Source organism: Phodopus roborovskii, unplaced genomic scaffold, assembly GCF_943737965.1.
Source record: "Phodopus roborovskii unplaced genomic scaffold, PHOROB, whole genome shotgun sequence".
In the NCBI taxonomy this organism is placed as follows: domain Eukaryota; kingdom Metazoa; phylum Chordata; class Mammalia; order Rodentia; family Cricetidae; genus Phodopus; species Phodopus roborovskii.
This window is the reverse complement of record NW_026125538.1, coordinates 1,297,459-1,311,089: the sequence shown is the minus strand read 5'-3', so window position 1 is coordinate 1,311,089 and position 13,631 is coordinate 1,297,459.

Genomic DNA, 13,631 nt, shown 5'->3' with positions numbered 1-13,631 from the left:
ACACTATTGCTATTAGGGGTGGGGTGGTAACTGCTCTATGTCCTTTGTGATGAGAGTAAGTGGAGTCTAGCATGTGTCAGTCCAAGAGAGAGGGCCCTTATGAGTTGGGCTTTTGGGAGATGCAGTAAAATTCTGGTTGACAGCACATCTGGGGCTCCATCTGTAGATGCAGAGAGAGGCTGAAAAACTGGAGAAGAGAATGTTAGAGGCCACTACAGTGTAGCTCAAAGTAGGACAACTGTTCCCAGCAAAAGTCACATGATGGCAATCAATCTAAGGCTGATCTAAGAGTGATGAACCCAGAACCTGCTTTCCGGCATTTTGGTTAGAATTATAGTATGAGGTACCATCCAAAGACTCCTAGAGAAGAAGAGGGAGAAGAGATTTAACCATTATTTAATTTAGGAGTTAAAATAATAGTGGGTCTGTCTCTCACTCTAGGTAGGCACTGTAGTGTTGAATTGAGCCAAGACCATTATGTCTTATACCAGGGTAGCATTTTTCTCATCAAGAAAAACCACACACCTTTAATCCCAGCACCCTGGAGGCAGAGGCAGGCAGATCTCTGTGAGTTTGAGGCCAGCATAGTCTACAAAGCAAGTTCCAGGACAGTCATGGCTGTTACACTGTTATGAGCAGGTTTTCCTGCCAGCCTGGTCCCACAGCTGCGTCAGCCCCAAATAACATGCAGAGACTATATGTTAATATAAATCTGTTGGCCTGTTATTAGCATTTTTTATTAGCTAGCTCCGTCTTAAATATTAACCCATTTCTATCAATCTAAGTATTTCCACGTGGTTTTATCCTACTGGAGAGAGGTTCCGGAGTTCTGCTCCCTTGGTCCTACATGTTGAATCTCCTACTCCTCTCCCTGAAACCTCCTTGACTCCTAGTCCTGCCTATCTTGCTTTCCTATTGGCCAACAGGCTTTATTTATTAACTAAGAAGAGAAACATATTTACAGAATGACATCTCCCATTAGTTGCACAGAGAAACCCTATCTTGGAGAAGAAGGAGGAGGAGGGGGAGGAAAAGAAGAAACCATTAATGAGAAATAGTTGTCTACCTAACATCTCCCTAATACCTAGAGAGTGTGATCCCTTAGACTGTTAAATAAACACACGAGTGTCATTTTATTCTTAGGTCACAGTTTCCCTTGGGAGTTTAAGATCATACAGGTGGCCAAAATCAATCACTTAAAAAAAAAAAAAAAAAAAAAAACTTGTAAGCCATTTGAGGAGCTTGTTCTCAGGGGTCTTTGAGTTTGAGAGGAGCCTCTGACTCCCCTACCATTCCTCTTACCAGTCCGGTCTCTGTAAGGACAAATCAAAGGCCTTGCTTGGTCATGGCTTCACTCAAAAGCCTCCTCTTTGTAAATTAGATATTAATGGCATCTTACAGGGTGCCACGATTCCCTGAACCAGAGAACAGACAATTCTCCACAGTTATGCCCAATAGTCCCCTGAGATCCAATGCACATGGAGAACAAAAGGTAAATATTTTTCTTTTTAGTCCTCTGACTGCTGTGGGTTATTTACCAGAGAAGACTACTTGAACATGGATTTAAGCCAATAGAAATATTTTATTAGCCAGCCAGCAACTATATTGGTTGTTTTGAATTCTAGAGTAGCCTGAACCTTTCTCAGGGTGAGCTTTTAAGCACAAAAAAAAAAAAAAAAAAAAAAAAAAAAAAAAAACCACACATCCTGGGTTGACATATTTTAGTTAATAAAAACTACTACTAAGGTCTGGGAGTGTGTGTTACATGACCACATTAGTATAGCATCCAATATGTTTTTCTAACACCAGTCTGCTACTTTTAACTACTATGTAATACTTAGATAAAGCTTGTGCAAAAGCCAAACACTTAAACCAATCCTTGTAATTGTTATGGAGAATAAAACTCTGCTACCAATGAACTTTGACCTTTTGAATACCTTATGTAACTTGCTTAGACCTTTATAACTTGCTTAAGCTTCCAGTTTCTTTTTCATTTTGGAAAAACATCCAGTCAACAACATTAACAAACCAGCAGTCAATGAGCCCAGCCATTAATCTTTTCCAAGCAGGCACAGCCAATTTCATGACAGTTGTTTGGCTTGGAAGATAGCGCTTTTAACACAACCTTTATAAAAGAAGGTTGAATCCAAACTGAATATTGTCTGTGTAGAGACTGTCATATTATCAGGTTTACTAAGTTCCAAGTTTACCCTGATGGAAAACACAGGACAGTCTGCATAAAGTACACAGAGCAATCTACCGTTGATGCTTTTGGTTTTGAATGAGTTTAGGTAGCAGATAGTGATCCTCATATCAAGAGATCATACTAAAGATGCCTTCACTCTTTGGCTGTTTTTGTTGCTCTCTCCCTAACACAGAGTAGGGAGACTGCCTCTCCCGGGGAAGGGATCTTAGGAAGACATTTTGAGACAAACATGCTTGTGTCTGAAGTGGGAAGGCCAAATCCCATCTTATAAGCAAATTGTCAGTGAGCTCAAGCAGCACAGGCCAATTTAATGTATCCACATAAGGCATTTGTTCCTCTACAAAACACAACCCAGCGATGGACACCAAGCAAACTGCACCTTCTTTGGTTCCAGCTGTTTCTGGCACCTGGAAACTATGATGCCAAGGCCAAGAGTCCTCTCTGTTTTCTCCACTGATTGGGTGTTGCAGTGCTGAGATGGAAGCCAGGGCCTCGTGTTTACATCCCCCTCCCCCAGCCAGCTTTCCTGCCATCTTCTTCCCTACTCCCCATGAGTCCAGAGAATTACAGAGACCAGTGGCTCCTACAATAGAGAACTCTATACACACAACAGGCACATGGGAAAACCTGGGCTGGAGAAGGTGTGTGTGCATAGAGGGGGCATTGATAGCAGTAACCACGTGGGGGTTGCACAAACTGCTAAAGCCCCTCAAGACTGTCATATCCAATGAAGTTTTCCTACATAGAGACAGAACTTTCCCTCCTAAGCTGTTTGTAGTTGCCTCCTTGCAAATTTTAGGCATTTCCCTCTGCAAGCTCAGAGCAGGCTGGATATCACATTCCTATATCCCTTTCCCCTGATAGCCTGCCCCAAATATGTGCACTTAGATGTTCTCAGTGGGGTGAGGAAGCTGTGGAGCAGAGGTGTGGCTTTCCCCAAAGACACAGGGGTACTGAGTGGGGAGCCTGCCTTCTCTCACCTTCCTTCCTAGGAAGATGACCCTCTCCTTGGGGTCCCTTTTGCCTTGTATCTTTTTTGTTTGTTTTGTGTTTCGAGACAGGGTTTCTCTGTAACTTTGGAGCCTGTCCTGGAACTTGCTCTGTAGACCAGGTTGGCCTCAAACTCACAGAGATCTGCCTGCCTCTGCCTCCTGAATGTCACCAAGGCCTGGCTTACCTTGTCTCTTGACTTGGAAGTGGTGGTGTGGGCTTCTGCACAAGTTTTCATGGGAGATATCTCAGTCCCACTACAGAAGAACAAGGTGCCTCATTCCATCAGAGCATGAGCCGGTTACCCTCCTTATTGCTGGCAGGGGTGGGAGCTGACTTGTAGTTCCCACTATGCTAGTCCTGATGCCCCCTCACTTTGAAGGGTCCCTGGAGTGCTGGAAGATTATGTCCACTTTCAAGTCCTTCTTGATATTCAGTGAGGTGTATTACATTGAGAAGAGGTCTTCTCAAATTCCAGATGAGAGACCCCAAGAAATGTAAAGGGTGCTGGTAGTCATCTAAGAGATCTCCAAGCATGTTCCCTGGCACAAAGAATCAAAATGTCTGGGAAGACAGAAAACCAAGTCGCAGAGAAAGCATGTTACAGCTTTATCCCTTCAGGGTAGGATGGGCCCTAAGGTGGAAGTCTGCTAACCAGACCCTAGCTTGGGTGGTCCTCCACTTTCTCTTATTTTTCCTGTTTACAAGCCCACACCCAAGCCTTCCTAACATTTTTCAATGTCTTCTAGAAGCAAGAAGTCTCCAGTCCATCAATTTTGCTGGTCCCAAAAATGGTTGTAGTTAGCATGCTGCAGGCTTATTCCCAGTAAATGTAGTTTCTGTGCAGATTTCTGAAATGTTAAAATGAGTTCACAGACCTCCATTTTTCTTAAGTTTTTGACACCTAGAAGTACTCTTGAAATATATTTCAGAATTTAAACAAAAACAAAGCCAGCTGGGTGTGTTGGCACATACCAGCAATCCCAGAACTTGGAGGTAGGAGAAGGAGATGTATGGGGTAAAAGAGCCAAGAAAAGAACATCCCCACCATGACTTGACCCCGAGTCCAGTGCCAAGTAAAGAATACCCTGACCTTGACTTGACTCCAAGTCCAAGACTAGGGCTAAGAAAAAGGATCTTACCAATCCCTGAGCTTGTCCCATGATCAGGCCACCCTGGAAAGCTTCAGCCCCCACCCCAAGTAACCTTCTATAAACCCTGCCTTCTGCTCAGTTCCCTGCTGCTTCACACCGGAGCAGAGGCAATCACCTTCCTGGCTCCTGACTCCCAAGGGTACCTTTCCCCGCTGAGCTGGAACACTTAAAGAGGCAATCGAGGCCATCTTAATCTATATGATTTCACATAGACAAGCAACTGAGTATGTAACTGACTAGTATGCTTGCCTAGCATTCACAAACCCCAGGGTTCACTACCCAACATCATGTTAAGAAAATCAAACAAGCAACAAAAACAGCACAGTGGTCATTACTGTAATCCCAGTATTGGGGAGATAGAGGCAGGAAGATCAGAAGTTTGTGGTCATTTTTCCCACACGAGGAGTCTAGTCCAGCCTGGGCTACATGAGACCAATCCTGTTTCATTTATAACATGGTTGGGAGGTGGAGCGGCTCTAGGTGTAGTAGTGCATGCCCATAGTCCTGGGAAGCTGAAGCAGGAATATTTAAAGCATTTAGAGTTGTCATTAGACAGATTAATAATTAAGACACAAATGCAAATGAAGAGGCAAAATAATGCTGATGTTATGAACAAGATCAGCCTTATTGAGATCAGTCTTTGCTACACTGTGAGATCTTGTCTCAAAAAAAGCAAAAACAAAGGCCAATGATGGTGGCACACACCTTTAATCCCAGCACCGAAGAGGCAGAGGCAGGCAAATCTCTGAGTTCAACACCAGCCTGGTCTACCGAGGGGATTTTGGGACAGCCAGGGCTACACAGAGAAACCCTGTCTCAACCCTCTCCCCAACAAAAGCTGGGTATTGTGGTGCACACGTTCAGTGCCAGCACTAGGGAAACAGAGGCAGGCTGTTTTCTGTGGGTAAAGCCAGCCTGGTCTACATAGTGACTTCTAGGCCAGCAGGGGTACATAGTGAGATCTAAAAAGAACAAATAAAAAACCACAACCCTCCACTCAGGTGAAGGTATAGATACTCCTCAATCCATAAGTCATATCTTTTCCCCATACAAATGATCACAGTAGAAGTAATTTCAGGCTGGAGAGACATTTTCTCTTTATTCAACTGTCAGGTGTTCCGGATAGGTAGCAATGGTTGTCGAGGCATTTGATAATCCAAGAAACTGCCCTTTCCTTGCGAAGTCCATGAACTTCTGGGTAAGGTCACCTGATCAACAAGCCACTCACGACTATCAGGTTGATAGTCAGTTACAAAGTCTAGGGAAAGAACAACTTATCAATAAAAAACCGTCTTACAGAACTTTCATGAGACCAAAGATCAAATTTACTTAATTGGCAGATACTGACATAGGAGTTAGAATAGCTGAGAAAGCCATCAGAGATCCCAGGACAACGTCTGGAGAAAGGGAGTTGAGATGATCTCCGGGGGTGAGAAAAATTAGGCATCCTTGTCTAGCATCCCTGTCACATAATAGATCCCTTTCTGTCATCCTCCCCCTAGGTTCTTAGGTCTCAGGCTACAAGATGTAGTTTTCAGTCCCTTTCTAATCCCCCAGTAATACATACAAAACTATTTTGCCCTGGCTGCCTAGATAAACAACTGAGATTCTACCTTCAAAAGACAAGAGGAGCAAGCAAAAAGAAAGCATTTAGAATTGTAAGACAGACTGATAATTAAGACACAAAGAACATGCAAAATAGTAGTGATGTTACCTAAGAGAATAGCCTTATTCTTGCCGAGGCATGCCAAAGTATTCAAACGTGAACTGGCAGGGTATCTACAGACTTATTTTCAAATGGCTTGGGGTGAGGTGCTATGTGAGTAGTCAGTGAGGTAATGGATTAGGTGTAAGGCATGATAGTACTCATCACATGATCTTCCCCAAGCTTAAAAATGTTCTGTGTAAAAAGTCAATGACAAATATGTATAGAGCATTGTCCCCAAAATACACAACATCTACCATAAACCTACCTATCACTCATAAGAATGTATTTAGTTGGGAGAAACGTTCTTTTGTTCTCATATTTTGAATTATTCTATATTCATATATAGTGCTTTTGTATCCACATAATATTTATATAAAACTTAAATGACACCAAAGACCTATTCATCTGTCCCTCTGGTGCTTCCTGTTACAGCCTTGGGTCTAGACCTTAGCAAAATAAGCCACTTACAAACCACATTTCTCAATGGGAATCACTAGTCCCTTAAGCTCCCCCACTTTCTTCATAAACTACTGCCCACTCAAAAACTGGTCTACCAAAACAAATGGCTTCCGTCACCACTGAGTGCACTAGGATTCCACCCACAAACCTCCCTTGCTCCTGTAAAGCTCCTACCCCACCTATCATGTGAGACACACACACACACACACACACACACACACACACACACACACACACACACACGCACCTCCGGAGGTCAGTCTTTAGGAAACACTGATTTGAGGTTTAGGCTTTCTCAGTTACTAAGCTAAGAGGTTGTTCTCTGGAAGCTGCCACGCTTATGCTTGCTGCTCTAGAGACTCAGCCCTTGGAGCAGGTCAAAAGAAATGGAGGTCTTTGAATATGTAAGTATTGCAACACAGCTGTGCTGTGGCATTCCACTCCATGCAAGCATCATCCCAGCCCTAATGTTTTGGATGACATGATTGAAAAGTATTTTAGACATCATGGGTAAAAAGTTTCTCTGTAAAGCCAAACCAGTAATTCCCTGGTCCCTGAATCATCTCTTCAGAATGTCACCAACAACTTTATTATTATTATTATTATTATTATTATTATTATTATTATTAAAAACAAAATGTTTGTAGGCATGGGAGGTTTTTGTACACAGGTCAGGAGGACATCAGATCCCCAGGGACTGGAGATGCTCTGAGCTGACTGGTGGATGCCAGGAACTGAAACCAGGTCCTCTGGAAGAACAGCCAGTGCTCTTAGGCAGTGAGCCATCTCTCCAGTCCCTTCTACTTTTCAGTCGAATCTCTTTCCTGTCTTAATGGACCCCTCCAAAGTTTGCAGAAGGTAGATTTGGGCCAGGTGTGGTGGCACTTACAAACCAGCCTGCCCTCCATCTTAGGCATAAAAGCCATCTTACAGTGAAGACCAACTAGGCTCATTCCTGTTTATGATTAAACCTCTGTTTCTCAAGGATTGGGCTATGTCCCACCTGGAACCTTAACTACAAATGGTTCTATATTGCCTGTTCCAGGAAATGGCAATGGTGCCTTTGTTTTATAAAGTTGTATGACCATCTTGCAACCCTACCTTTGTTTCAAAAGGTTGTCATGACTGCCTTATTGTGCAGCTCCTGAAACCCAGGCCAGCCAGAGCTACATCGTGGTGCTGGGGGCAGTAACTTGGGGTGAGGGTGAAAGCAGTGAGGGAGATACTGAAATGCAAACAAAGTCTAAGGTTCTCCCTTTCCCCGAGGGATATCCGGGAAGATCAGAGGGGGATGGTTGGAGAGCAAAGGCAGGCCCTGCCACAGACTGGCGCCTAAGGCAACCACATGGACAATGAGTAACCAGGGGTTGGAAGAGACTGCTGGAAGGGGTGGAGTCTGTATCTCAGTTCTTGAGGTTCAGCCAAGCCTTGACTCAGAAAGCTTTTCCTGTTTTCTGTTTTACTCTTTGTCTGACCAGAACCTAAATGTGCTTTTGCCTGGAACTTTGGGCTTCCTTGCTCGGTCTATAAAGCTGCTGCATGGCTGACCTCTGTACAAACTTAAGGCTTTTTCTGCTTTTCTTTTTTGATTTTCCTCCTCTGGGAAGCTGCTGAGATTTATAGCTTGTAATGTTTTTCTTTTAAACTCTAAAAAAAAAACGTGTCCCCTTTCAATAAACTTTGGCTTTGCTTGATTTTTAAATGTGTCCTGCCTTTTAACCACGACGTTGGTAGAGACAAGGAAGCTGTTCCTGTAGTTGTACACAGCATCAGAAAGCAGTGAATGCTGGTGGTGGTTCTTAAAGACTCAGGATTTACCCCCCTACACACACACCCCTCCTCCTCCCCAAACCTTCCCTCTGCCTATGCTCACAAGAGCCCTAGCCACAGTGGGAAGGAAGGCAGGGGGAAGTGCCTGTGTCACTAGTTTCAATAGGAAAACCACAGCTCCTATCTTAAAGGGAATAAGAGATAGTTTATTCTGCAGCCATTTTAAGTAAGCATGGCCTGGGCAGGCACCAGATTTAGGTCACCCCAAATTCAGTGTCCCAATGTGGAAGCAGTTTCATGAAGTTTTATAGTTACATAGAACAAAGGAAGTCACAAATCAACACAAGTTTAAAATATACTGGCGAGTACATCCAAGGGACAGTGAGATGGAGGAAGCTTTCCTGTAGGCCCAAGATGGTATCCGATGGCGTTCTTGGCTTTCAGGTTGATAGAAGCTAGTGGTCTAGGTTAATAGATTCTAAAAGTTTTTGTAATCTATTAATTATAATATGCTATTACTTCAGACACAGAGGTAGGCAAGGAATGGCTGATCAAGGCAGGTGGGAGAGTGGCTACAACTTAGCCCAAGCCCCCTTGGACCTGCAACATTCCAACCTCTCCACAGTGCTATAATTCTAATTAGCCACTCGGTTTCTACAGGCATGGGTTCTCCCCAGGAGTTTTCATTTGCACTAGCATACAGTCCTGGGAGAAATGAAAGGGAAGTGTGTCAAAGTGCCCATCAGACCTCCGACTTTGGTACAGAGCTGCGTTCAGAGGACAGGAAGAAGAAGATGAAGAAGATTTAGGCAGGAAAATAGAATGTTTGTCCATGCCAAGCATGGTGGTGCATACCTTTAGGCCCAGCATAGAAGTCAAAGGCAGGTGATCTCTCTGTGAGTCTGATGCCAGCCTGGTCTACATAGTTAGAGCCTGTGTCATAAAAAGAAAAAAAAGAAGAGAAAAGAAAAAGTTGGTCCGAGTGAAATGGGTGCAAATGTGATCTCTAAGAACAGAAGAAGCTTTCTCATCCATACATTAAAGGAGCCCAATGGCATCTGTCTCACCAACTTAAAGAATGAAATTCACAGGCTGTTGTCTGTGAGGCAAGGACTATGAGGCAAGCAGCTGGTGGGGACGTTTTGCAGAAGTGATGGCAGACATAGCCCATCAGGCCGGTTGGCGCACCAACAAGGTGTCCAGGTGCCTCTCAGTTTCAATCAGATCCTCACACATGGTCTCCAGGATATGAATTGGGGTGGGGGTGGGGGTTGCTCCTCTGTTGTGTAAAAGGAAAGAGAAAGTTAAGAAACCAGACAAGGAACTATGTGCTCTCTTCTGGAATGCTTCTTCTCTGGCCAAACCATAACCAAGGATATTGCTGGCCTCTGGACAGGGATTAGAATTAGAACTGCTTGATTCCTGGGTTCCTCCCCTAAAACTGGCTGTCCAGTTTGTACCTCCTTCTCCAGTCAGTTTGGGCTCATTTGCATACCGCAGGCTTTCTGCACATGCTCTGTTGCACACGGTTCTACTTAGAACTTTATGCATCATTGTGCATCTCATGCAAACAGTACAAGGAACAGAGGTACAGCTCCACACCGTCACCTCCAGAAGTCTGGGATGTTCTCTTAATCTTTTTAGGGGCCGTGGGTAAAACTGGATCCTTGACTTCAACCAGAAAAAAAAAAAAATCAGGATGAGCTAATATGAAAGGAGCTGCCATGAAAAATGGAAAGAATACTGCTCAAGGAAGAGTGAGGCGTGAAGAAAGCATGGACAATGTTTTTAACACAGAAGAGAAAGTGAGATGCTTAGGGAAACAATAAACTCAAGTGTGTTCACAGGCTTCTCAAGGTAGAGTTGTCATTAATTATCTTAGCAGGAGCTGTATTTGCCATTTTGGTGGCTTTGAGTTCACATCTGAAAGGGCTGCTGAGATTTTTTTTTTTTTCTCCATTTCTTACTTTGTGTGTGTGCATGTGAATGCTCGTGTGCTCGCTCCCACATGCAACAAATGCATTCAGGATACCTTCAGAAGCCAGAAGAGGGCATTGATTGGATCCCCTAGAGCCGGAGTTACAAACTGTTGTGAACCCATCATGGGGGAGCTGGAACTCAAACCCAAGTCCTCTGGAAGAGCAACCAACACTTTTAATCACTGAGTGGTTACTTTTCTAGCCTTCATTTGTTTGTTTATTTTTATTAATAAAAGTGGCTCCAGAGGGGTCTCTGATGCAATAACAATCTGATAAAGCAAAACCAGGAACCACCAGGAGTGTATAAGAGGGATGGGAAATGCCTTTTACGATGAATAGTGGTTGGGGTAAGGCTCCTAGAAAATGTGGATTTAAAGCTGGGAAAAGAGCAAGTCCTTAATAAATTCATTGTGTTAGGATTATTTTTTAAATTTGTTATTATTATTGTTGTGTATATATTGTATGAATACAGGGGTGTGTGTGTGTGTGTGCGCGCGCGCACACGCACGGCATGGCACACATAGAGGTCAGAGGAACACCTTCTCAAATTGTTTCTCTCCTTCTACCATGGGATGCAGGGACTGAACTTGTTGCTTAGCCGTGTTTTTACCTACTGAGACACATCGCCACCACTGTGTTGGGAAGTCTGGCTTGCAGCTTGCTGGAGACTTCAACCAGACTCTGGAATAAAGGGGTTCCTTCCTTTTCGTGTACAGAACTTTCTCAATCTTTCCATTCTTCCTCAGTCAGTGTCTCAAAGCCCCTGAGCAAGTGTGTGTGTTTGTATTATAGTGAACCACAGGTCAATGCCACACACTTGCAAGTGCTTTGCACCTATGGCAGTGGCCAGAGTCGGTTGGATTCTGTGAGGAGGCCCAGCCTTCCTATTTGCCAGCCTGCTCTTTACTTGTGCTGATGTTGCAGTCTCTGTGAGGCTCCTCAAATGCAAGTCTCTGCCCTGTTCTCCTACTTTATCATTTCCATATCACGTCCCCGTGGGTTAACATCTTTCTGTTCCAAGGTATCTCCCCTCCCATAAAATAATAATAATTTATTATATATTAACTTATTGTGTATAATTACTATAATAACATAATAATGTTATCATTGGTAATTAGTCATTATAATTAATAACAATATTCTTATTGTTATAGTAATAAATTCTTTATTTGAGGCAGGTTAGAAAGACGAGAAACTGTGGGGGCATGGAAAGGAAAGATTGGAACCTTCTGCCAAGGGGTAGTTAAGGCTACCAGCGCAGTCACCAACATTTGCTATTTCTTTGACAAATAATATATATATATATATATATATATATATATATATATATATATATATAATGTATGTGATGTATTTTTGCAATGTTAACCACTCATTCCTTTCTAGTATTTATTTTGTGTTGTGATGTTTACAAAGCGGACTGTTAAAGCAGCAATAAAGCAGAGGAAGGCCTGGAAATATCTGACCTTGAACAGGGCCTTACTCCTTTCTGGAATGTGCCTTGGAAGTCTCAGTGTCAACTTTGCTTACTGGGAAAGCTCCTTCCCCCAGTCCCAAGATCTGGCTTTACCTCTCTGTTGCTAATCCAGCCAGGTGGCTCTTGAGCTGCATCTGACAGGTGCAATTAAAAAGTGGCACACAGAGCTTATGTGGAGGTGGAGAGGTTTTTTGTTAGGGGAAAGGGAATGGGAAATGGGGAGGGAGGAGAAGGGGAAAGGGAGGAGGGGAGGGACAGGCACAGCAGAAAAAACAGGCAGAGAGATGTAGCTAAGAGTGGATCTTATGGAGCTTTATTTTTATTTTATGTGTATGGGTTTTTTACACCACATTCCAGAAGTGCCCACAGAGGCCAGAATCAAGGCTCATTAGAACTATAGTTAAAAATGTTTGTGGAGCACTGTTTCTGTGCTGGGACTTAAACCTGGGTCCTCTGGAAGAGCACCCAATACTCTTAGCCACTGAGTCATTTCTCCAGCCCCTTGTGCTAAACATTTTGAGAATGACCAACCTACTTTCTAAAATGGCCAAACCCATGTTTCAGTCCCACTAGCAACAGGTGAGTGCACGGTTTCCTATGCACGGTTTTCCTCTGTCAGCACTTGTTAATATTTCTCTTATTTATCACAGCTAATCTAGCAAGTGGAAATACTGTCTCATGGGTCATCATCTTCAGTGTTAAGGATGGATTTCAGGGTTTAGGCAAACACAGCACTGAGCCACATCTCCAGTGAAGTGCTATCTCCATGTAACGTTTATTTATTTTTTAAAAGATTAAATTAAAAAAATTATGTATATGTGTGTGTACCTGAGCATGGGTATTTGGGTGTGAGTGCTGACTCCCAAGGAGGTCAGAGGCGTCAGCCCCCACCGAGCTATAGGGACAAGCAGTTGTCAGCTATCTGATGCATACTTGGAATGAAGTCGAGTCCCCTGCAAGAGCAGCGAGCACCCTTGACTGTTGAGCCATGTCCCCAGCCCCTGTAATTTTTATTTTTCAGTTAGGCATGCGCACAGATTATCTTCACACAAACCTACTAGGTAGGCTGTACTAGCTCGGCAAGACACAGCTAATGCTCACTGAAACCCCAGGTTGGTTCTGAGTCCTAGACATCTCCTTCATAGTTCTGGAGAAGACATTGGAAACCTCTCACACACCCCAGATAGGCAGGCACAAGGATCCTTTGTGACAACTTCATTGGTCAGCTGCAGGGCAGCAAGCCAGTGGTTGGGGGGCCTTTCTCTTGCGTGGATTCTCATGAGTAGCGGGTTCCCATAGTTTTCTTGGCCTGAGGATCCTGCTGCCCAGTGAAAAGCCACACTGGCTCAGCAAAAAAATGCTGCTCCAAGAAGCAACCAAATGCCTCTCTGCTTGTTTTTGCTTTATTTGCCTTTCCTTCTATTTGTCTTAATTTAACAATTTTTTTTCTTCCTTCTTTGTAGGAGTTTGAAGGAGCTGCCCCCGCTAGTCTTGAGCATTTAAATACTTGGTCCCCATCTGGTTGCACCGTTTGGTAAATTTAGGAAGTCTGGCCTTGCTCTAGGAAGTATGTTGCTGGAGATAGGCTTTGGGGTTCAAAAGCCATGTGCTATTCCCAGTTTTCTCTCCCTCTCCCTTAAGTTAAACGTGACAACCACAACACTATCGTGTTGCTTTTCTCTATAATCTGAACACTAGATCATTTAAGTAAATGAATACGCATACTCTCTGTATTAATTACCTTTTATGATACGCCATGACCAAAAGTGACTTTTGGAAGAAAAGAATTTATTTTGTCTCACAGTTACAGAGGGAGAATCCATGATGGTGAGGGAGGCCTGGCACCAGAAGATGGTCAGAGCAGAAAGTTGAGGGACCTCCAGTCTCA